This window comes from Scyliorhinus torazame, chromosome 1, assembly GCF_047496885.1.
Source record: "Scyliorhinus torazame isolate Kashiwa2021f chromosome 1, sScyTor2.1, whole genome shotgun sequence".
In the NCBI taxonomy this organism is placed as follows: domain Eukaryota; kingdom Metazoa; phylum Chordata; class Chondrichthyes; order Carcharhiniformes; family Scyliorhinidae; genus Scyliorhinus; species Scyliorhinus torazame.
In genome coordinates this window covers 292,824,295-292,850,261 of record NC_092707.1, presented here as the reverse complement: position 1 = coordinate 292,850,261, position 25,967 = coordinate 292,824,295, and positions in this window count along the sequence as shown.

Here is a 25,967-nt window from a genome sequence, read left to right as displayed (position 1 = left end):
TCCGGGTGCTCCGGTTTCCTCCCACAAAGTCCCGAAAGACGTGCTTAGGTGAATTGGACAATCTGAATTATCCCTCAGTGTACCCAAACAGGCGCCGGAATGTGGCCACTAGTGGATTTTCACAGCAACTTCATTGCAGTATTAATGTAAGCCTACAATAATAAAGGTTATTATTATCCAGTGTCCTTGAGCTGCATGCTGGAAAATGGAAATGGCTACTCACCTCCTCAGTTCCCCTCAGCAACCATTGCGCCAGGTTCACGTTTTAAAAAAGGAGTACTAAACGTTGCCCACAGGATTTCCCATTGGGGAGAGGTTAATTCCTGGGAGGCCGCTGCATTCGATTTCAATCTTGTTAATGAAATGGAAATTATTGCAAATGAGGCTGTGAACAAGAACTTGCCATTGGGAGCGGGCCGGTTAGATAACAAACTGATTCATGCGAATCTCCATTTACGCCTTTCTGGCTATTCACCCGGTGTGCCCAGATTTGTGCCAGCCATAACGCGGTGGTTAAATCGCGCCCAATGTGATCCTTGCACATATTTGGTCAGAAGAAGGGAGTTGGTGTGTGTATGTAAATAAGCAGTCCGGACTAAATCTGTTCTGTTGCATACTTGAACTCCATGTGTAAGCATCTGCGTTTTTGTCCTGCAAAGATATCGCAGGAGCCGTCCCAGATAGTAGAACTCAATCAGCAGTCACAAATCTTGAGAAGAGAAGGTCACATTAAAAGACGCTTGTTTCAACAAGGAGAGCAAGCGTTGGCACGCAGCTATGACACTAGCCAAAAGTGGGCTCCTGTAGCTGTATTGGCTCAAACTGGCTCTATCCATGTAAAAGGGAAAAACAGTAAAGATGGGGAAATATGAAGACTGGCCTGAACTGGCCTTTTATACCTGAAAATGGAACAAAGTAAAATTGGGAAATAAGAATGCTGGTCTGAACTGTTTTTTTCCTATAGGGTGAGCTAGTGCAGAAACAACAAGCTGATCGGTTGTTATCTACATGCATAAATCTGCCTGTACTGTGTATGCAATAACTACCTCAGGAGGAACCGCCATCCACATTACCAGATCTTGTGATTGCGACTTCAAGTCAACACGATGAAGCAAAGACTACCGAAGACTCCCCTGCTGCTACTCATCTTCCTTCTGCAAAAGAGACTGTAACGCCGTCCAGGGTAGAGACATCCTCGGAAAGCTGGAGAGTACCTAGATCAAGAACAACCAAATCCCTGAAGTGTGTTGGCAACCAATCTGGAATAGATGCCAATCGGATCATCTTTCCTAATGCCTGCCCTTGTGTATATACATATTTTTGTTTGAATGACTATGTAAAAATATTATAGTTATTTGTTGTGTTGAACCTTAGAAGTAAAGGGGGAAGTTTGTTATATATGTGGCTGTTGTTGCATGGTCACTATAAGAGTCTAGTCATGTGATAATCCATGATGTAATTGGCTGCTTCGCAGGTTTTGCCTCAGTCTAGATCAAGCCTTTGTACGTGTAATGACTTAGGCCGGGCATTTGAGATTGGCAATTAGAATATGAGTTCGCCGATTAGTGGCCCAATCAGGGAACCCTTTTTTCTGTACATAACAGGGAGTGTCAGATCCTCTGCACTCCCAGTGTGGACAGCAAGCTGAACGCACCTGGTTGTTCTGCTGTTGGTTTTGTAAATAAAAGGAATTCTGGTGAAGGGACTTCTGCCCCTGTGAACTTATTACAGAACAGTTCAGAGCCATCTAATAAACTGCTGTTGATTATTACATTCAACCCCATGTGGTTCAGCATTTCCATTCTTTTACCCTGTAAATACAAAACACAACGGGGGCGATTCTCCGAGCCCCGCGCCGTAGAATCGCCGCAACCGCGCCACGACGCCCCAACGCCGGCGCGCGATTCGCCGAGGTGCGGAGAATCGGTGCCATTTGCGCCGGCGCATTTGGCGCGACAGAGTCCCGCCACCGCCATTCACCCCTGGTCGCTGCCGGCGGGAACTCTGCGGGAACACTCGGGGGGCGGCCTGTGGAGGGGGGGGCTCCTTCACCGGGAGGGGGGCCTCCGGTGGTGTCTGGCCCGCGATCGAGGCCCACCAATCGGTGGGCCGGCCTCTCCGCCCCCCCCCCCCCCACCTCCGGGCCTACTTTCCGGCGCGGCCGGCCCCTGAACACCGATCCCATGTTGGGTCAGGGCCAGCACGCGTAAGAAGTTCCCCGCGCATGCGCAGGATGGCGCGGCCCAACTGCGCATGCGCGGGTTGGCACTGCACCCATTTGGCGCCGAGTAAGGAGGCTGAAGCGGCGTTAACTGCTCCAGCGCCGTGCTGGCCCCCTGTGGGGGCCAGAATGGGTCGTGCCCGAGCCCTGTTCGCGCCATCGTGAAATGCGACGGCGTTCACGATGGCGCAAACACTTGGTCTCCATATTGGAGAATCGCCCCCAACAATTTTCATGTACACAGCCAGCTGACATAGAAATTAGATGAACACAAAGGCACAAATGTTCAAATTCAACTATGAATAGGGCAGAGGGATATCTCACATAGGATGTTCCTGGAACTGTTTTTGTAATATGTCCATTTCAAGTAGAAGATAAAAGATAATGAGGAAGTCCAGGCATTGCAACAGACAAGCTCGAGAGGCCCTCCACATTCCAGTGTCTGGGAAATCAAGCTAAGAACGAGGAGCTGTGACCAGACTCTGTAAGACAGGGATTTAAAGTCTTGAATTTCCTGTGGGTAACATCAGACCCATTAGGTTACTTCTCTCGACTCGACTTCTATTTCGTTGCTCAAACTTTGTGTTCAGATTTCTTGTTCTATGCTGTTCGTTGAACATTGTATATGCTATACTAATGTTCAGTGTTGTAAACAATGAAAAGTAAGTTGCAGCAAAATTACCTCAGTATTCGCTTCACACCTATTCAATGCTGACATATTCATTAAGTGCCTCATTTCCCCCCAATTAGAATTAGAACTATTTTATCCAAAATTAGTGTTGGGTTGATTCATTCTGAACAGACAGGTAGTGTTGGATATATGAACAAGTCAGTTTAATTGCCTTGTCTCCCCACCCTACATTCCTTTGCATTTTTCTTTTTCAAATATCCCTTTGAAAAATTCTTCAATCATTCTTTCTGGCATTCTACAATTGACAGGGGGAGATGATGTAATGGGTGAGATGGTGGTATCTTCTATAGACTCTGGAACAGTCTCTATGGATTGGAGGGTAGCTAACGCAACCTCACTATTTAAAAAGGGAGGGAAAGAGAAAACAGGGATTGTAGACCAGTCAGCCTGACGTCAGGAGTGGGGAAAATGCTAGAGTCCATTAAAAAAAATTTAATAGCAGAGCACTTCGAAAAGAGTGGCAGGATTGGACGGAGTCAGCATGGATTTACAAAAGGGATCATGCTTGACAAATCTACTCGTTCTTCGAGGATGTAACAAGTAGAGTTGACAAGGGGAAGCCAGTGGATGTGGTTTATTTGGACTTCAACAAGGTCCTGCATAAAAGATTAAATGTGTGAAATTAAAGAGCACGGGATGGAGTAGTGTATTGAGGTGGATAGAAAACTGGTTGGCAAACAAGAAACGAAGAGTAGGAATAAACGGGCCTTTTCCCAAATGGCGGGCAGTGACGAGTAGGATCAGTTCTAGGACCCCAGTTATTCACAATAAATATTAACGATTTAGACGAGGGAACTAAATGTAATTGTGGTAGTCACCACTGTTGTATTATATTGTATATACTGCACTGCATACGAGAGTACTATGGTAAGGCCCCTGTACTACAGGTACGGGGGTAGATCCCTGCCTGCTGGCTCCGCCCAGTAGGTGGAGTATAAATGTATGTGCTCTCCGAACTGTAGCCATTTCGGCAGCAGCTGTTGAAGGCCATACGTCTCTGTGTAATAAAGCCTCGATTGCTCTCTACTCTCGTCTCGTCGTAATTGAAAGTGCATCAGTAATATCTCCAAATTTGCAGACAACACAAAGCTGGAAAGGAGAGTGAGCTGTGAGGAGGATGCAAAGATGCTTCAGTGTGATTTGGACAAGTTGAGTGAGTGGGTAAATGCATGGCAGATGCAGTAAATAATAATAATCTTTATTAGTGTCACAAGCAGGCTTACATTAGCACTGCAACAAAGTTACTGTGAAAAGCCCCGAGTCGCCACACTCCACGCCTGTTCGGGTGCGCAGTGGGAGAATTTAGAATGTCCGATTCACCTAACAGCATGTCTTTGGACTGTGGGAGAAAACCGGAGCACCCGGAGGAAACCCACACAGACACAGGGAGAATGTGCAGATTCCGCACAGACAGTGACCCAAGCCAGGAATCGAACCTGGGACCCTGCAGCTGTGAAGCATTGTGCTAACCACTGTGCCACCATGCTGGGTTAGACACTTTGGTAGTAAAACCAGGAAGGCAGATTATTATCAGAATGGCTAAAGAATGGGAGAGGGGAATGTGCAACATGATCTGGATGGCCTTCCCACCAGTTGCAGAAAGTAAGCATGCAGGTGAATACGCAAATGGTATGTTGACCTTTATAGCAAGAGGATTAGAGTACAGGAGCAAGGGGCGGGATTCACCACTCCCGCGCCGAAGTGCCCACACCGTCGTGAACGGCGTCGAGGTTCACGACGGTGCGAAACGGCCACTATCCCGACCGATTCAGGGCCCGATAATGGGTTAGGAGTGGGGCCGTGTCATTTACATGCACCAGGCCTTGTCGCCACGTAAAGGCGGCAGCGCATACATGACGCGGCCGGCGCCGCATAACTGGCGTCACCCGCACATGCGTGAGTGCCGTCCTCTCCGAGTCGCCCCCGCAAGAAGATGTCAGACGGATCTTGTGGGGCTGCGGAAGAAAGGAGGTCCTCCTTCAGAGAGGATTCTCCCAACCGGCGCGGGAGTGGAGAATCCTGCCCCTGGTGTCTTGCTGCAATTATACAGGGCCTTGGTGAGGGCACACCTGGAATGTTGTGTGCAGTTTTTGTCTCCTTGTCTGAGGAAGGATGTTCTTGCTTTAGAGGGAGTGCAGCAAAGCTTTAGTAGACTGAGATGGGGGGACTGATTATGAGGAGAGAGTGAGACAGTTAGAATTATATTCACTAGAGTTTAGGAGAATGAGAGGGGTCTCATAGAAACCTATAACATTCAAACAGGACTAGACAGCGTAGATGAAGGGAGGATGACAGGAGATGCCAGAACCAGGGATCACAGTCTAAAGTCACAAGTTAAACTATTTAGGAGTGAGATGAAGAGAAATTTCTTCACCCAGAAAGTGAATCGTGAACGTCTGGAATTCTGTGCCACAGAAAGCAATTGAGGACAAAATATGTTTTCAAGGAGTTAGAATGTAGAAGAATGTTATATACAGGAAATGGGGGAGAGTGTTGTATGTAGAGAATGTCATGATATTCAAACACACACATCATGATGGACACACTAACAGGCAAATCAGAGTACACAACACCACAACCAATCACAGACAAGAACACCAACCACATAAAAAGCACGAGCACGACACCTGGTGGTCAGTAGGTCTGGGGAGAAGGGAACAAGAAAGAGCTGTTAAAACATCACAAGCAGGGAACCCCCCACGTGCAGAGTGCAAAGACCAAACTGTAAATAGTAAGTTTAAATAAAGTAGCGTTGTACCATATGCAACCGTGTTGGCTCATCTGTGTGTCAGAACACCCAACACCACATGGTACAGGAGTGGATCGATACCTGCCTACTAACCTGCCATTCTGGACATGGACCACACCGGCAAACCGCAGCCGATGCAAGTCGCGGGGAACCTAGGTACCAACTGGAAGCTCTACAGGCAGCGATTTGACCTGTACATCCGTGCCACCGAAAAACAGAATGTCTCGGATGACACGAAGATTGCAATGCTCCTCTTCTACGCAGGTCCGCACGCCACCGACGTCTTCAACTCACTGGTGTTCGAAGAAGGCGAAAACCAAGCCAAATATGACACGGTCATCCTCAAACTGGACCAGCACTTTCAAGTTGAAGTAAATGAAAGTTTTGAAAGATACCTCTTTCAGCAACGCCTGCAAGGTAAGGAGGAGCTTTTTCAACCCTTTTTGACGCACCTCCGGATTCTAGCGCAGTCCTGCGGTTACGGCACCACCACAGAGTCCATGATCAGGGACCAGATTGTTTTTGGCGTTGCCTCTAGTGGCCTACGCCAGCAGCTTCTTAAAATGAAAAGCCTCACCTTAGCGTCTGCTGTGGAAGCCTGTGTCCTCCACGAAAATGCTGCCCGATTTCAGGCGTCCGAGTTGGCACGGAGGGGGTCCCCAGCCGTCGAATCGGCAAGCCAGGCCGCCCACGACGTCGAACGCATCCAGGCCGTCGATTACTTCCCGACCCACGGCCCGGACGACAGCGGCCGCTTCCCGCGCTTTTCGCGATCTCCCGCGCAGGTGCGCGCCAAAAATAATGGCCACAACGAGGGACGCACTGCGCAGGCGCGCCCACCGCAAGATCGCACTGCGCATGCGCAGTGGCGCAACGAACGCCGTGACGTCATGACGTGCGGCAATTGTGGAGCTCTACATTTAAAAGGGCAATGTCCTGCAAAAAACCGACAGTGCCACAGATGTGGCACGATGGGCCACTACGCAGCCCACTGTCGTTCGGCTCAACCCATGGATCCGGCGCATCCTCGACAACCTCGCAGACAAGTCAGGACCGTCCAGCCCACGCATCAAGACTTCCAGTTAAGTGATGCAGATGACCAGGATGCCTTCCGAGTTTCCGTCATTGATGTCAACAAGGTCAATGCCATCAATTCAGCCGATGAGTGGTGTGCCACCCTGACGGTCAACCCGAACTCGTCGCAAGCCCATTAGACTGGACTTATAATACCGTTCATATGTTTGACAAGTTGCACAATTTTACATGATAACCTGTTGTTGTTTATCGTTCCAGATGTCGTCTGACTGGACAACTGTTCAAGTTTTTTTTCTTCTTCTCTCGTTCGCATTTATGTTATGTTATGGTACAACTTGGTTCATGTGACGCACCCGACATCGCCCCATGTACATAGTTCCGTCATATGCACATGCTGCACACGACACACACACACTCTTAGATGCACTCACGACACGATCATATTTATTACCACGTAGGCACATATCTTTGTAAAAAGGGGGGATGTCATGATATTCAAACACACACATCATGATGGACACACTAACAGGCAAATCAGAGTACACAACACCACAACCAATCACAGACAAGAACACCAACCACATAAAAAGCACGAGCACGACACCTGGTGGTCAGTAGGTCTGGGGAGAAGGGAACAAGAAAGAGCTGTTAAAACATCACAAGCAGGGAACCCCCCACGTGCAGAGTGCAAAGACCAAACTGTAAATAGTAAGTTTAAATAAAGTAGCGTTGTACCATATGCAACCGTGTTGGCTCATCTGTGTGTCAGAACACCCAACACCACAGAGAAGGCGGGAGAGATGCACACAGGGAATTTGAGACGGTGTTATATACAGGGAATGAGGGAGAGTATTTTATACAGGGGATGTGAGAGGGTGCTATGTACAGGGAATGTGAGAGTGAGAGAGTGTTATATACAGGGAATGTGAGAGGGTGTTATGTACAGGGAATGTGAGAGGGTGTTATATACAGGTAATGTGGGAGAGTGTTATATACAGGGAATGTGAGAGGGTGCTATGTACAGGGAATGTGAGAGTGAGAGAGTTATATACAGGGAATGTGAGACGGTGTTATGTACAGGGAATGAGGGAGAGTGTTTTATACAGGGGATGTGAGAGGGTGCTATGTACAGGGAATGTGAGAGTGAGAGGGTGTTATATACAGGGAATGTGAGAGGGTGTTATGTACAGGGAATGTGAGAGGGTGTTATGTACAGGGAATGTGAGAGGGTGTTATATACAGGGAATGTGAGAGGGTGTTATGTACAGGGAATGTGAGAGGGTGTTATATACAGGTAATGTGGGAGAGTGTTATATACAGGGAATGTGAGAGGGTGCTATGTACAGGGAATGTGAGAGTGAGAGAGTTATATACAGGGAATGTGAGACGGTGTTATGTACAGGGAATGAGGGAGAGTGTTTTATACAGGGGATGTGAGAGGGTGCTATGTACAGGGAATGTGAGAGTGAGAGAGTGTTATATACAGGGAATGTGAGAGGGTGTTATGTACAGGGAATGTGAGAGGGTGTTATGTACAGGGAATGTGAGAGGGTGTTATATACAGGGAATGTGAGAGGGTGTTATGTACAGGGAATGTGAGAGGGTGTTATATACAGGTAATGTGGGAGAGTGTTATATACAGGGAATGTGAGAGGGTGCTATGTACAGGGAATGTGAGAGTGAGAGAGTTATATACAGGGAATGTGAGACGGTGTTATGTACAGGGAATGTGAGAGTGAGAGAGTGTTATATACAGGGAATCTGAGAGGGTGTTATGTACAGGGAATGTGAGAGGGTGTTATATACAGGGAATGTGAGAGGGTGTTATGTACAGGGAATGTGAGAGGGTGTTATATACAGGTAATGTGGGAGAGTGTTATATACAGGGAATGTGAGAGGGTGCTATGTACAGGGAATGTGAGAGTGAGAGAGTTATATACAGGGAATGTGAGACGGTGTTATGTACAGGGAATGTGAGAGTGAGAGAGTGTTATATACAGGGAATCTGAGAGGGTGTTATGTACAGGGAATGTGAGAGGGTGTTATATACAGGTAATGTGGGAGAGCGTTATATACAGGGAATGTGAGAGGGTGCTATGTACAGGGAATGTGAGAGTGAGGGAGTTATATACAGGGAATGAGGGAGAGTGTTATATACAGGGAATATGAGAGGGTGTTATATACAGGAAATATGAGAGAGTGTTATGTATAGGGAATGAGGGAGCGTGTTAGAGACAGGGAATGAGGGAGAGTGTTATCTCCATGGAATGTGAGAGGGTGTTATTTACAGGGAATGTGAGAGTGAGAGAGTGTTATATACAGGGAATCTGAGAGGGTGTTATGTACAGGGAATGTGAGAGGGTGTTATATACAGGTAATGTGGGAGAGCGTTATATACAGGGAATGTGAGAGGGTGCTATGTACAGGGAATGTGAGAGTGAGGGAGTTATATACAGGGAATGAGGGAGAGTGTTATATACAGGGAATATGAGAGGGTGTTATATACAGGAAATATGAGAGAGTGTTATGTATAGGGAATGAGGGAGCGTGTTAGAGACAGGGAATGAGGGAGAGTGTTATCTCCATGGAATGTGAGAGGGTGTTATTTACAGGGAATGTGAGAGGGTGTTACATGCAGGGAATGTGGGAGAGTGTTATATACAGGAATTGTGAGAGGGTTTTATGTACAGGGAATGTGAGAGGGTGTTATACACAGGGAATGTGAGAAGGTGTTATATACAGGGAATGAGGGAGAGTGTTATATACAGGGAATGTGAGACAGTGTTATATACAGGGAATGTGAGAGGGTGGTATATACAGGGAATGTGGGAGAGTGTTATATACAGGTAATGTGAGAGGGTGTTATGCACAGGGAATGAGAGAGAGTGTTATATACAGGGAATGTGAGAAGGTGTTATGTACAGGGAATGTGCGAGAGTGTTATATACAGGGAATGTGAGACAGTGTTATATACAGGGAATGTGAGAGGGTGTTTTATACAGGGAACGAGGGAGAGTGTTATCTCCAGGGAATGTGAGAGGGTGTTATATACAGGGAATGCGAGAGAGTGTTATGTACAGGGAATGTGAGAGGGTGTTACATACAGGGAATGTGAGAGGGTGTTATATTCAGGGTATGTGAGAGAGTGTTATATAGAGGGAATGATGGAGAGTGTTATATAGAGGGAATGTGTGATATACAGGGAATGTGAGAGAATGTTATATGCAGGGAATGAGGGAGAGTGTTATATACAGAGAATGAGGGAGAGTGTTATATGCAGGGAATGTGAGAGGGTCTTATTTACAGGGAATATGAGAGGGTGTTATATACAGGTAATGTGAGAGAGTGTTATATACAGGGAATGTGAGAGGGTGCTATGTACAGGGAATGTGAGAGTGAGAGAGTTATATACAGGGAATGTGAGAGGGTGTTATGTACAGGGAATGTCAGAAGGTGTTATATACAGGGAGTGTGAGGGGGTATTATATACAGGGAATATGAGAGGGTGTTATGTACAGGGAATGTGAGGGGGTGTTATATACAGGGAATATGAGATGGTGTTATGTACAGGGAATGTGAGACGGTGTTATATACAGGGAATGTGAGAGAGTGTTATATACAGGGAATGTGAGAGGGTGTTATTTACAGGGAATGTGAGAGAGTGTTATGTACAGGGAATGAGGGACAGTGTTATATACAGGGAATGTGAGAGAGTGTTATATACAGGGAATGAGGGAGAGTGTTATCTGCAGGGAATGTGAGAAGGTGTTATATACAGGGAATGAGGGAGAGTGTTATATACAGGGAATGTGAGACAGTGTTATATACAGGGAATGTGAGAGGGTGGTATATACAGGGAATGTGGGAGAGTGTTATATACAGGTAATGTGAGAGGGTGTTATGTACAGGGAATGAGAGAGAGTGTTATATACAGGGAATGTGAGAAGGTGTTATGTACAGGGAATGTGCGAGAGTGTTATATACAGGGAATGTGAGACAGTGTTATATACAGGGAATGTGAGAGGGTGTTTTATACAGGGAACGAGGGAGAGTGTTATCTCCAGGGAATGTGAGAGGGTGTTATATACAGGGAATGCGAGAGAGTGTTATGTACAGGGAATGCGAGAGGATGTTATATACAGGGAATGTGAGACAGTGTTATATACAGGGAATGTGAGAGGGTGTTACATACAGGGAATGTGAGAGGGTGTTATATTCAGGGTATGTGAGAGAGTGTTATATAGAGGGAATGATGGAGAGTGTTATATAGAGGGAATGTGTGATATACAGGGAATGTGAGAGAGTGTTATATGCAGGGAATGAGGGAGAGTGTTATATACAGAGAATGAGGGAGAGTGTTATATGCAGGGAATGTGAGAGGGTCTTATTTACAGGGAATATGAGAGGGTGTTATATACAGGTAATGTGAGAGAGTGTTATATACAGGGAATGTGAGAGGGTGCTATGTACAGGGAATGTGAGAGTGAGAGAGTTATATACAGGGAATGTGAGAGGGTGTTATGTACAGGGAATGTCAGAAGGTGTTATATACAGGGAGTGTGAGGGGGTATTATATACAGGGAATATGAGAGGGTGTTATGTACAGGGAATGTGAGGGGGTGTTATATACAGGGAATATGAGATGGTGTTATGTACAGGGAATGTGAGACGGTGTTATGTACAGGGAATGAGGGAGAGTGTTTTATACAGGGGATGTGAGAGGGTGCTATGTACAGGGAATGTGAGAGTGAGAGAGTGTTATATACAGGGAATGTGAGAGGGTGTTATGTACAGGGAATGTGAGAGGGTGTTATGTACAGGGAATGTGAGAGGGTGTTATATACAGGGAATGTGAGAGGGTGTTATGTACAGGGAATGTGAGAGGGTGTTATATACAGGTAATGTGGGAGAGTGTTATATACAGGGAATGTGAGAGGGTGCTATGTACAGGGAATGTGAGAGTGAGAGAGTTATATACAGGGAATGTGAGACGGTGTTATGTACAGGGAATGTGAGAGTGAGAGAGTGTTATATACAGGGAATCTGAGAGGGTGTTATGTACAGGGAATGTGAGAGGGTGTTATATACAGGGAATGTGAGAGGGTGTTATGTACAGGGAATGTGAGAGGGTGTTATATACAGGTAATGTGGGAGAGTGTTATATACAGGGAATGTGAGAGGGTGCTATGTACAGGGAATGTGAGAGTGAGAGAGTTATATACAGGGAATGTGAGACGGTGTTATGTACAGGGAATGTGAGAGTGAGAGAGTGTTATATACAGGGAATCTGAGAGGGTGTTATGTACAGGGAATGTGAGAGGGTGTTATATACAGGTAATGTGGGAGAGCGTTATATACAGGGAATGTGAGAGGGTGCTATGTACAGGGAATGTGAGAGTGAGGGAGTTATATACAGGGAATGAGGGAGATTGTTATATACAGGGAATATGAGAGGGTGTTATATACAGGAAATGTGAGAGAGTGTTATGTATAGGGAATGAGGGAGCGTGTTAGAGACAGGGAATGAGGGAGAGTGTTATCTCCATGGAATGTGAGAGGGTGTTATTTACAGGGAATGTGAGAGGGTGTTACATGCAGGGAATGTGGGAGAGTGTTATATACAGGAATTGTGAGAGGGTTTTATGTACAGGGAATGTGAGAGGGTGTTATACACAGGGAATGTGAGAAGGTGTTATATACAGGGAATGAGGGAGAGTGTTATATACAGGGAATGTGAGACAGTGTTATATACAGGGAATGTGAGAGGGTGGTATATACAGGGAATGTGGGAGAGTGTTATATACAGGTAATGTGAGAGGGTGTTATGTACAGGGAATGAGAGAGAGTGTTATATACAGGGAATGTGAGAAGGTGTTATGTACAGGGAATGTGCGAGAGTGTTATATACAGGGAATGTGAGACAGTGTTATATACAGGGAATGTGAGAGGGTGTTTTATACAGGGAACGAGGGAGAGTGTTATCTCCAGGGAATGTGAGAGGGTGTTATATACAGGGAATGCGAGAGAGTGTTATGTACAGGGAATGCGAGAGGATGTTATATACAGGGAATGTGAGACAGTGTTATATACAGGGAATGTGAGAGGGTGTTACATACAGGGAATGTGAGAGGGTGTTATATTCAGGGTATGTGAGAGAGTGTTATATAGAGGGAATGATGGAGAGTGTTATATAGAGGGAATGTGTGATATACAGGGAATGTGAGAGAGTGTTATATGCAGGGAATGAGGGAGAGTGTTATATACAGAGAATGAGGGAGAGTGTTATATGCAGGGAATGTGAGAGGGTCTTATTTACAGGGAATATGAGAGGGTGTTATATACAGGTAATGTGAGAGAGTGTTATATACAGGGAATGTGAGAGGGTGCTATGTACAGGGAATGTGAGAGTGAGAGAGTTATATACAGGGAATGTGAGAGGGTGTTATGTACAGGGAATGTCAGAAGGTGTTATATACAGGGAGTGTGAGGGGGTATTATATACAGGGAATATGAGAGGGTGTTATGTACAGGGAATGTGAGGGGGTGTTATATACAGGGAATATGAGATGGTGTTATGTACAGGGAATGTGAGACGGTGTTATATACAGGGAATGTGAGAGAGTGTTATATACAGGGAATGTGAGAGGGTGTTATTTACAGGGAATGTGAGAGAGTGTTATGTACAGGGAATGAGGGACAGTGTTATATACAGGGAATGTGAGAGAGTGTTATATACAGGGAATGAGGGAGAGTGTTATCTGCAGGGAATGTGAGAGGGTGTTATATACAGGGAATGTGAGACAGTGTTATATACAGGGAATGTGAGAGGGTGTTATGTACAGGGAATGTGTGAGAGTGTTATATACAGGGAATGTGAGAGAGTGTTATATACAGGGAATGAGGGAGAGTGTTATATACAGGGAATGTGAGAGAGTGTTATACACAGGGAATCTGAGACAGTGTTATATACAGGGAATGTGAGAGGGTGTTATGTACAGGGAATGTGTGACAGTGTTATATACAGGGAATGTGAGAGAGTGTTATATACAGGGAATGAGGGAGAGTGTTATATACATGAAATGTGAGAGAGTGTTATATACAGGGAATGAGGGAGAGTGTTATATACAGTATATGAGGGAGAGTGTTAGAAACAGGGAATGTGAGAGAGGGTTATATACTGGGAATGAGGGAGAGTGTTAGAGACAGGGAATGAGGGAGAGTGTTATCTCCAGGGAATGTGAGAGGGTGTTATATACAGGGAATGTGAGAGGTTGTTATATACAGGGAATGAGGGAGAGTGTTATATACAGGAAATGTGAGAGCATGTTATATACAGGGAATGTGAGAGAGTGTTATATACTGGGAATGAGGGAGAGTGTTAGAGACAGGGAATGAGGGAGAGTGTTATCTCCAGGGAATGGAAGAGGGTGCTATGCACAGGAAATGTGCGAGGGTGTTACATACAGGGAATGTGAGAGGGAGAGAGTGTTATATCCATGGAATGTGAGAGGGTATTATATACAGGGAATGTGAGACGGTGTTATATACAGGGAATGAGGGAGAGTGTTATATACTGGGAATGAGGGAGAGTGTTAGAGACAGGGAATGAGGGAGAGTGTTATCTCCAGGGAATGTGAGAGGGTGTTATATTCATGGAATGTGAGGGGGTGCTATGTACAGGGAATGTGAGAGGGTGTTATATACAGGGAATGTGAGAGGGAGAGAGTGTTATATACAGGGAATGTGAGAGGGTGCTATGTACAGGGAATGTGAGAGGGAGAGAGCGTTATATACAGGGAATGTGAGAGGGTGTTATGTACAGGGAATGTCAGAAGGTGTTATATACAGGGAACGTGAGAGGGTGTTATGTACAGGGAATGTCAGAAGGTGTTATATACAGGGAATGTGAGAGAGTGTTATATACACGGAATATGAGAGGGTGTTATGTACAGTGAATGTGAGAGGGTGTTATTTACAGGGAATGTGAGAGGGTGTTATATACAGGGAATGTGAGAGTGAGAGAGTGTTATATACAGGGAATGTGAGAGGGTGTTATGTACAGGGAATGTGCGAGAGTGTTATATACAGGGAATGAGGGACAGTGTTATATACAGGGAATGTGAGAGAGTGTTATATACAGGGATTGAGGGAGAGTGTTATCTGCAGGGAATGTGAGAGTGTGTTATATACAGGGAATGTGAGGGGGTGTTCTTTACAGGGAATGTGCGAGGGTGTTATGTACAGGGAATATAAGGGGGTGTTATTTACAGGGAATGTGAGGGGGAGTTATGTACAGGGAATGTGAGAGAGTGTTATATACAGGGAATGAGGGTGAGTGTTATCTGCAAGGAATGTGAGAGGGTGTAATATACAGGGAATGTGAGAGAGTGTTATATACAGGGAATGTGATAGGTTGTTATATACAGGGATTGTGTGAGAGTGTTATATACAGGGAATGTGAGAGAGTGTTATATACAGGGAGCGTGGGAGAGTGTTATATACAGGAAATGAGGGAGAATGTTATATACAGGGAATGTGAGAGAGTGTTATATACAGGGAATGAGGGAGAGTGTTACCTGCAGGGAATGTGAGAGGGTGTTATATACAGGGAATGTGAGAGAGTGTTATATACAGGGAATGTGAGAGGGTGTTATATACAGGGAATGTGTGAGAGTGTTATATACAGGGAATGTGAGAGAGTGTTATATACAGGGAGCGTGGGAGAGTGTTATGTACAGAGAATGAGGGAGAGTGTTATATACAGGGAATATGAGAGGGTGTTATGTACAGGGAATGTGAGGGGGTGTTATATACAGGGAATATGAGAGGGTGTTATGTACAGGGAATGTGAGACGGTATTATATACAGGGAATGTGAGAGAGTGTTATATACAGGGAATGTGAGAGGGTGTTATTTACAGGGAATGTGAGAGGGTGTTATATACAGGGAATGTGAGATGGTGTTACATGCAGGGAATGTGTGAGAGTGTTATATACAGGAATTGTGAGAGGGTTTTATGTACAGGGAATGTGAGAGGGTGTTATATACAGGGAATGTGAGAAGGTGTTATATACAGGGAATGAGGGAGAGTGTTATATACAGAGAATGTGAGACAGTGTTATACACACGGAATGTGAGAGGGTGGTATATACAGGGAATGTGGGAGAGTGTTATATACAGGTAATGTGAGAGGGTGTTATGTACAGGGAATGAGGGAGAGTGTTATATACAGGGAATGTGAGAGGGTGTTATGTACAGGGAATGTGCGAGTGTGTTATATACAGGGAATGTGAGACAGTGTTATATACAGGGAATGTGAGAGGGTGTTATATACAGGGAACGAGGGAGAGTGTTATGTACAGGGAATGCGAGAGGATGTTATATACAGGGAATGTGAGACAGTGTTATATACAGGAACTGTGGAGGGTGTTATTTACAGGGAATGTGAGAGGGTGTTATATTCAGGGTATGTGAGAGAGTGTTATATACAGGGAATGATGGAGAGTGTTATATAGAGGGAATGTGTGATATACAGGGAATGAGAGAGAGTGTTATATGCAGGGAATGAGGGAGAGTGTTATATACAGAGAATGAGGGAGAGTGTTATATGCAGGGAATGTGAGAGGGTCTTATTTACAGGAAATATGAGAGGGTGTTATGTACAGGGAATGTTTGAGAGTGTTATATACATGGAATGTGAGAGAGTGTTATATACAGGGAGCGTGGGAGAGTGTTATATACAGGGAATGAGGGAGAGTGTTATATACAGGAAATGTGAGAGAGTGTTATCTACAGGGAATGAGGGAGAGTGTTATATACAGGAAATGTGAGAGCGTGTTAAATACAGGGAATGTGAGAGAGTGTTAGATACTGGGAATGAGGGAGAGTGTTAGAGACAGGGAATGAGGGAGAGTGTTATCTCCAGGGAATGTGAGAGGGTGTTATATACAGGGAATGTGAGAGGGTGCTATGTACAGGAAATGTGAGAGGGTGTTATATACAGGGAATGTGAGAGGGAGAGAGTGTTATATCCAGGGAATGTGAGAGGGGGTTATATACAGGGAATGAGGGAGAGTGTTATATACTGGGAATGAGGGAGAGAATTAGAGACAGGGAATGAGGGAGAGTGTTATCTCCAGGGAATGTGAGGGGGTGCTATGTACAGGGAATGTGTGAGAGTGTTATATACATGGAATGTGAGAGAGTGTTATACACAGGGAGCGTGGGAGAGTGTTATATACAGGGAATGAGGGAGAGTGTTATATACAGGAAATGTGAGAGAGTGTTATCTATAGGGAATGAGGGAGAGTGTTATATACAGGAAATGAGGGAGAGTGTTATATACAGGGAATGTGAGAGAGTGTTATATACTGGGAATGAGGGAGAGTGTTAGAGACAGGGAATGTGAGAGTGAGAGAGTGTTATATACAGGGAATGTGAGAGGGTGTTATGTACAGGGAATGTCAGAAGGAGTTATATACAAGGAATATGAGAGGGTGTTATGTACAGGTAATGTCAGGAGGTGTTCTATACAGGGAATATGAGAGGGTGTTATGTACAGGGAATGTGAGAGGGTGTTATATACAGGGAATGTGAGAGAGTGTTGTGTACAGGGAATGTGAGAGGGTGTTATATACAGCGAATGTGAGAGTGTGTTATATACAGGGTTTGTCAGAGAGTGTTATATACAGGGAATGATGGAGAGTGTTATATGCAGGGAATGAGGGAGAGTGTTATATACAGAGAATGAGGGAGAGTGTTATATACAGGGAATATGAGAGGGTGTTATTTACAGGGAATGTGAGAGGGTGTTATGTACAGGGAATGTGAGGGGGTGTTATTTACAGGGAATGTGAGGGGGAGTTATGTACAGGGAATGTGAGAGAATGTTATATACAGGGAATGAGGGTGAGTGTTATATACAGGAAATGTGAGAGAGTGTTATCTACAGGGAATGAGGGAGAGTGTTATATACAGGAAATGTGAGAGCGTGTTAAATACAGGGAATGTGAGAGAGTGTTAGATACTGGGAATGAGGGAGAGTGTTAGAGACAGGGAATGAGGGAGAGTGTTATCTCCAGGGAATGTGAGAGGGTGTTATATACAGGGAATGTGAGAGGGTGCTATGTACAGGAAATGTGAGAGGGTGTTATATACAGGGAATGTGAGAGGGAGAGAGTGTTATATCCAGGGAATGTGAGAGGGGGTTATATACAGGGAATGAGGGAGAGTGTTATATACTGGGAATGAGGGAGAGAATTAGAGACAGGGAATGAGGGAGAGTGTTATCTCCAGGGAATGTGAGGGGGTGCTATGTACAGGGAATGTGTGAGAGTGTTATATACATGGAATGTGAGAGAGTGTTATACACAGGGAGCGTGGGAGAGTGTTATATACAGGGAATGAGGGAGAGTGTTATATACAGGAAATGTGAGAGAGTGTTATCTATAGGGAATGAGGGAGAGTGTTAAAAACAGGAAATGAGGGAGAGTGTTATATACAGGGAATGTGAGAGAGTGTTATATACTGGGAATGAGGGAGAGTGTTAGAGACAGGGAATGTGAGAGTGAGAGAGTGTTATATACAGGGAATGTGAGAGGGTGTTATGTACAGGGAATGTCAGAAGGAGTTATATACAAGGAATATGAGAGGGTGTTATGTACAGGTAATGTCAGGAGGTGTTCTATACAGGGAATATGAGAGGGTGTTATGTACAGGGAATGTGAGAGGGTGTTATATACAGGGAATGTGAGAGAGTGTTGTGTACAGGGAATGTGAGAGGGTGTTATATACAGCGAATGTGAGAGTGTGTTATATACAGGGTTTGTCAGAGAGTGTTATATACAGGGAATGATGGAGAGTGTTATATGCAGGGAATGAGGGAGAGTGTTATATACAGAGAATGAGGGAGAGTGTTATATACAGGGAATATGAGAGGGTGTTATTTACAGGGAATGTGAGAGGGTGTTATGTACAGGGAATGTGAGGGGGTGTTATTTACAGGGAATGTGAGGGGGAGTTATGTACAGGGAATGTGAGAGAATGTTATATACAGGGAATGAGGGTGAGTGTTATCTGCAGGGAATGTGAGAGGGTGTTATATACAGGGAATGTGAGAGAGTGTTGTGTACAGGGAATGTGAGAGGGTGTTATATACAGCGAATGTGAGAGTGTGTTATATACAGGGTTTGTCAGAGAGTGTTATATACAGGGAATGATGGAGAGTGTTATATGCAGGGAATGAGGGAGAGTGTTATATACAGAGAATGAGGGAGAGTGTTATATACAGGGAATATGAGAGGGTGTTATTTACAGGGAATGTGAGGGGGTGTTATTTACAGGGAATGTGAGAGGGTGTTATGTACAGGGAATGTGAGGGGGTGTTATTTACAGGGAATGTGAGGGGGAGTTATGTACAGGGAATGTGAGAGAATGTTATATACAGGGAATGAGGGTGAGTCTTATCTGCAGGGAATGTGAGAGGGTGTAATATACAGGGAATGTGAGAGAGTGTTATATACAGGGAATGTGAGAGGGTGTTATATACAGGGAATGTGTGAGGGTGTTATATACAGGGAATGTGAGAGAGTGTTATATACAGGGAGCGTGGGAGAGTGTTATATACAGGAAATGAGGGAGAATGTTATATACAGGGAATGTGAGAGAGTGTTATATACAGGGAATGAGGGAGAGTGTTATCTACAGGGAATGTGAGACGGTGTTATATACAGGGAATGTGAGAGGGTGTTATATACAGGGAATGTGTGAGAGTGTTATATACAGGGAATGTGAGAGAGTGTTATATACAGGGAGCGTGGGAGAGTGTTATGTACAGAGAATGAGGGAGAGTGTTATATACAGGAAATGTGAGAGAATGTTATATACAGGGAATGTGAGAGAGTGTTACATACAGGAAATGTGAGAGAGTGTTATATACAGGGAATGAGGGAGAGTGTTATATACAGGAAATGAGGGAGAGTGTTAGAGACAGGGGATGAGGGAAAGTGTTATCTCCAGGGAATGTGTGAAGGTGTTATATACAGGGAATGTGAGAGGGTGTTACATGCAGGGAACATGGGAGAGTGTTATATACAGGAATTGTGAGAGGGTTTTATGTACAGGGAATGTGAGAGGGTGTTATATACAGGGAATGTGAGAAGGTGTTATATACAGGGAATGAGGGAGAGTGTTATATACAGGTAATGTGAGAGGGTGTTATGTACAGGGAATGAGGGAGAGTGTTATATACAGAGAATGTGAGAGGGTGTTATGTACAGGGAATGTGCGAGAGTGTTATATAGAGGGAATGTGAGAGAGTGTTATATACAGGGAACGAGCGAGAGTATTATCTCCAGGGAATGTGAGAGGGTGTTATATACAGGGAACGCGAGAGAGTGTTATGTACAGGGAATGTGAGAGGGTGTTATAGACAGGGAATGTGAGACAGTGTTATATACAGGGACTGTGAGAGGGTGTTATATACAGCGAATTTGGGAAAGTGTTATATACAGGTAATGTGAGAGGGTGTTATATACAGGGAATGTGAGAGGGTGTTATTTACAGGGAATGTGAGAGAGTGTTATATACAGGGAATGAGGGAGAGTGTTATATACAGAGAATGTGAGAGAATGTTGTATACAGGGAATGTGAGAGGGTGTTATATACAGGGAACGTGAGACTGTGTTATATTCAGGGTATGTGAGAGAGTGTTATTTACAGGGAATGTGAGAGAGTGTTATATACAGGGAATGAGGGAGAGTGTTATGTACAGGGAATGTGAGAGAGTGTATACAGGGAATGTGAGAGGGTGTTATATACAGGGAATGTGGGAGTGTGAGCTATACAGGGAATGTGAGAGAGAGTGAGCGAGAGTATTAAATACAGAGAGTAAGCGAGTGTGTTATGTACAGAGAGTGAGCGAGAATATCAGAAAAAGAGAGTGAGCGAGCGGGTTATATACAGACAGTGAGTGAGAGTGTCATAACCAGAGAGTGAGCGAGCGTGTTAAAAAGAGAGAGTGAGCGAGAGTATTAGATACAGTGTGAGCGAGAGTATTAGATACAGAGAGTAAGCGAGTGTGTTATGTACAGAGAGTGAGTGAGCATCTTATATACAGAGAGTGAGCGAGAGTATTAGATACAGAGTGTGAGCGAGCGTATAATATACAGAGAGTGAGCGAGAGTATTAGATACAGAGAGTGAGTGAGCATGTTTTATACAGAGAGTGAGCAAGCGTGTTATATACAGAGACTGAGCGAGCGTGTTATATATAGGGTGAGCGAGCGTGTTATATACAGAGAGTGAGCGAGCGGGTCTCCAGAGAGTGAGCATGTTTTATACAGAGAGTGAGCAAGCGTGTTATATACCGAGGCTGAGCGAGCGTGTTATATACAGAGTGTGGGCGAGCGTGTTATATACAGAGAGTGAGCGAGCGTGTATTATACAGAGAGTGAGCGAGAGTACTAAATGCAGAGAGTGAGTGAGCATGTTATGTACATAGAGTGAGCGAGCGTGTAATATACAGAGAATGAGCGGGCGTGTTATCTACAGAGAGTGAGCGAGCAAGTTATATACAGAGAGTCAGCAAGCGTGTTATATCCAGAGAGTGAGCGAGCGTGTTATATACAGACAGTGAGTGAGATGTTATATCCAGAGAGTGAGCGAGCGTGTTATATAGAGAGGGTGAGCGAGAGTATTAGATACAGAGTGAGCGAGAGTATTAGATACAGAGAGTGAGCGAGTGTGTTATGTACAGAGAGTGAGCGAGCATCTTATCGACAGAGAGTGAGCGAGAGTATTAGATATAGAGAGTGAGCAAGCATGTTATATACAGAGTGAGCGAGAGTATTAGATACAGAGAGTGAGCGAGCGTGATGTATACAGAGAGTGAGCGAGAGTATTAGATAGAGAGTGAGCGAGCGTGTTAGATACAGAGAGTGAGCGAGCGTATTAGATACAAAGAGTGAACGAGCGTGTTATATACAGAAAGTGAGCGACAGTATTAGATTCAGAGAGTGAGCGAGCGAGTTCTATACAGAGAGTGAGCGAGCGTGTTTTCTACAGAGAATGAGCGAGGGTGATATATACAGAGAGCGAGCGAGCTTGTTTTGTACAGTGAGTGAGTGAGTGTGTTACATACAGAGAGTGAGCGAGCGTGTTATATACAGAGAGTGGGCAAGAGTGTTAGATACAGAGAGTGAGCGAGCATGTTATATACAGAGAGTGAGCGAGCATGATTTATACAGTGAGTGAGTGAGCGTGTTATATACAGAGAGTGAGTAGGCATGTTATGTACAGAGAGTGAGCGAGAGTATTAGATACAGAGAATGAGCGAGCGTGTTATATACAGAGAGTGAGCGAGATTATTAAATACAGAGCGTGAGTGAGCGGGTTATTACAGAGAGTGAGCGAGAGTATTAGATACGGAGAGTGAGCAAGTGTGTTATGTACAGAGAGTGAGCGAGCATATTTTGGAAAGAGAGTGTGCGAGACGATTATATACAGACTGTGTGCGAGCGTGTTATATACAGAGAGTGAGCGAGAGTATTAGGTACAGAGAGTGAGCGATCGTGTTATATACAGAGAGCGACCGAGAGTATTAGATACAGAGAGTGAGCAGGCGTGTTATGGAAAGAGAGTGTGCGAGAGTATTTGATACAGAGAGTGAGAAATCGTGTTATATACAGAGAATGAGCATGAGTATTAGATACAGAGAGTGAGCGAGCAAGTTCTATACAGAGAGAGAGCGACCGTGTTTTATCCAGAGAGTGAGTGAGCGTGTTATATACAGACAGTGAGTGTTATATACAGAGAATGAGCATGAGTATTAGATACAGAGAGTGAGCGAGCAAGTTCTATACAGAGAGTGAGCGACCGTGTTATATCCAGAGAGTGAGCGAGCGTGTTAAAAAGAGAGATTGAGCGAGAGTATTAGATACAGAGTGAGCGAGAGTATTAGATACAGAGAGTAAGCGACTGTGTTATGTACAGAGAGTGAGCGAGAATATCAGAAAAAGAGAGTGAGCGAGCGTGTTATATACAGACAGTGAGTGAGAGTGTCATATCCAGAGAGTGAGCGAGTGTGTTAAAAAGAGAGAGTGAGCGAGAGTATTAGATACAGTGTGAGCGAGAGTATTAGATACAGACAGTAAGCGAGTGTGTTATGTATAGAGAGTGAGCGAGCATCTTATATACAGAGAGTGAGCGAGATATTAGATACAGAGTGTGAGCGAGCGTATAATATACAGAGAGTGAGCGAGAGTATTAGATACAGAGAGTAAGCGAGTGTGTTATGTATAGAGAGTGAGCGAGCATCTTATATACAGAGAGTGAGCGAGATATTAGATACAGAGTGTGAGCGAGCGTATAATATACAGAGAGTGAGCGAGAGTATTAGATACAGAGAGTGAGTGAGTATGTTTTATACAGAGAGTGAGCAAGCGTGTTATATACAGAGATTGAGCGAGCATGTTATATATAGGGTGAGCGAGCGTGTTATATACAGAGAGTGAGCGAGCGTGTCTCTCCAGAGAGTGAGCATGTTTTATACAGAGAGTGAGCAAGCGTGTTATATACAGAGACTGAGCGAGCGTGTTATATACAGAGTGTGGGCGAGCATGTTATATACAGAGAGTGAGCGAGAGTATTAGGTACAGAGACTGAGCGAGCGTGTTATATACAGAGGGTGAGCGAGAGTATTAGATAGAGAATGAGCGAGCGTATATTATACAGAGAGTGAGCGAGAGTACTAAATGCAGAGAGTGAGTGAGCATGTTATGTACATAGAGTGAGCGAGCGTGTAATATACAGAGAATGAGCGGGCGTGTTATCTACAGAGAGCGAGCGAGCAAGTTATATACAGAGAGTCAGCAAGCATGTTATATCCAGTGAGTGAGCGAGCGTGTTATATACAGACAGTGCGTGAGATGTTTTATCCAGAGAGTGAGCGAGCGTGTTATATAGAGAGGGTGAGCGAGAGTATTAGATACAGAGTGAGCGATTGTGTTATGTACAGAGAGTGAGCGATTGTGTTATGTACAGAGAGTGAGCGAGCATCTTATAGACAGAGAGTGAGTGAGAGTATTAGATATAGAGAGTGAGCGAGCATGGTATATACAGAGTGAGCGAGAGTATTAGATACAGAGAGTGAGCGAGCGTGATGTATACAGAGAGTGATCGAGAGTATTAGATACAGAGAGTGAGCGAGCGTGTTAGATACAGAGAGTGAGCGAGCGTATTAGATACAAAGAGTGAACGAGCGTGTTATATACAGAAAGTGAGCGACAGTATTAGATTCAGAGAGTGAGCGAGTGAGTTCTATACAGAGAGTGAGCGAGCGTGTTTTCTACAGAGAATGCGCGAGGGTGTTATATACAGAGAGCGAGCGAGCTTGTTTTGTACAGTGAGTGAGTGAGTGTGTTACATACAGAGAGTGAGCGAGCGTGTTATATACAGAGAGTGAGCGAGAGTATTAGATACAGAGAATGAGCGAGCGTGTTATATACAGAGAGTGAGCGAGATTATTAGATACAGAGCGTGAGTGAGCGTGTTATATACAGAGAGTGAGTGAGCATGTTTTATACAGAGAATGAGCGAGCGTGTTTTATACAGAGAGTGAGCGAGAGTATTAGATAGAGAGTGAGCGAGCGTATAATATACAGAGAGTGAGCGAGAGTATTAGTTACAGAGAGTGAGTGAGCATGTTATATACAGAGAGTGAGAAACCATGTTATATACAGAGACTGAGCGAGCGTGTTATCTACAGAGAGTGAGCGAGCATGTTATATACAGAGAGTGAGCGAGCGTGTTTTATACAGAGAGTGAGCGAGAGTATTAGATAGAGAGTGAGCGAGCGTATAATATACAGAGAGTGAGCGAGAGTATTAGTTACAGAGAGTGAGTGAGCATGTTATATACAGAGAGTGAGAAACCATGTTATATACAGAGACTGAGCGAGCGTGTTATCTACAGAGAGTGAGCGAGATTATTAGATACAGAGCGTGAGTGAGCGGGTTATTACAGAGAGTGAGCGAGAGTATTAGATACGGAGAGTGAGCGAGTGTGTTATGTACAGAGAGTGAGCGAGCATATTTTGGAAAGAGAGTGTGCGAGACGATAATATACAGAGTGTGTGCGAGCGTGTTATATACAGAGAGTGAGCGAGAGTATTAGGTACAGAGAGTGAGCGAGCGTGTTATATACAGAGAGTGACCGAGAGTATTAGATACAGAGAGTGACCGAGAGTATTAGATACAGAGAGTGAGCAGGCGTGTTATGGAAAGAGAGTGTGCGAGAGTATTTGATACAGAGAGTGAGCAAGCGTGTTATATACAGAGAATGAGCAAGAGTACTAGATACAGAGAGTGAGCGAGCAAGTTCTATACAGAGAGTGAGCGACCGTGTTATATCCAGAGAGTGAGCGAGCGTGTTATATACAGACAGTGAGTGAGAGTGTTATATCCAGAGAGTGAGCGAGCGTGTTAAAAAGAGAGAGTGAGCGAGAGTATTAGATACAGAGTGAGCGAGAGTATTAGATACAGAGAGTAAACGAGTGTGTTATGTACAGAGAGTGAGCGAGCATCTTATATACAGAGAGTGAGCGAGAGTATTAGATACAGAGTGTGAGCGAGCGTGTTATATACAGAGTGAGCGAGAGTATTAGATACAGAGAGTGAGCGAGCGTGCTGTATACAGAGAGTGTGCAAGAGTATTAGATACAGAGAGTGAGCGAGCGTGTTATATACAGAGAGTGAGCGAGCATGTTATATACAGAGAGTGAGCGAGCGTGTTATATACAGAGAGTGAGCGAGAATATTAGAAAAAGAGAGTAAGCGAGTGTGTTATGTAAAGAGAGTGAGCAAGCATGTTATATACAGAGAGTGAGCGAGAGTATTAGATACAGAGAGTGAGCGAGCATATCATATTCAGAGAGTGAGCAAGAGTATTAGATATAGATAGTGAGTGAGCATGTTATCTGCAGAGAGTGAGCGAGCGTGTTATATACAGCGTGAGCGAGCGTGTTATATACAGAGAGTGAGCGACAGTATTAGATTCAGAGAGTGAGCGAGCGTGTTATATGCAGAGAGTGAACCAGAGTATTAGATACAGAGAGTGAGCGAGCGTGTTATAATCACAGAGTGAGCGAGAGTATTAGATACAGAGAGTGGCTGAGCGTGTTATGTACAGAGAGTGAGCGAGGGTTTTAGATACAGAGAGAGCGAGCATATAATTTACAGAGTGAACCAGAGTATTAGATACAGAGAGTGAGTGAGT